The following is a 327-nucleotide window of genomic DNA, read 5'->3' as shown; positions in this document are numbered from 1 at the left end:
ATCCCAACACTTTCGGAGGCTGAGGCATGAGGATCCCTTGAGCCCAGGAGTTCGAGACCAGCCTGGGCAACATAGGGAGACCCTGTCTCTATTAAAAAAAAAAAAAAAGTATTCTACTAGAATAAATCTAGAAAGGGCAAAACTAGTGACAGAAAGCAGATCACTGGTTGCCAGGGGCTGAGGTGGGGTAAGAGATTAAATAGGAAGGAACACAAGGGAGCTTTCCTGGGATGATGAAATGTCCTAGACTTCAGTGGTGGTGATGGTTACATGACTATATACTTTTATGAAAACTCACTGAACTATATAAAGTGGGTGGATTTATTG

The 327-nt window shown here is 42.8% G+C and overlaps 1 protein-coding gene across 4 annotated transcripts in view; it reads right to left on the bottom strand.

The window, feature by feature from the left end:
- EZH1 (enhancer of zeste 1 polycomb repressive complex 2 subunit) overlaps positions 1–327 on the bottom strand; it is a 31,305-nt gene that overhangs the window by 30,226 nt on the left and 752 nt on the right. The gene's annotated exons all lie outside the window — the stretch shown is intronic.

Source organism: Mandrillus leucophaeus, unplaced genomic scaffold (genome assembly GCF_000951045.1).
Source record: "Mandrillus leucophaeus isolate KB7577 unplaced genomic scaffold, Mleu.le_1.0 Scaffold58, whole genome shotgun sequence".
NCBI lineage: Eukaryota > Metazoa > Chordata > Mammalia > Primates > Cercopithecidae > Mandrillus > Mandrillus leucophaeus.
Note: the sequence above shows the minus strand (reverse complement) of the source record. Positions and strands in the feature narration are given on the sequence as shown.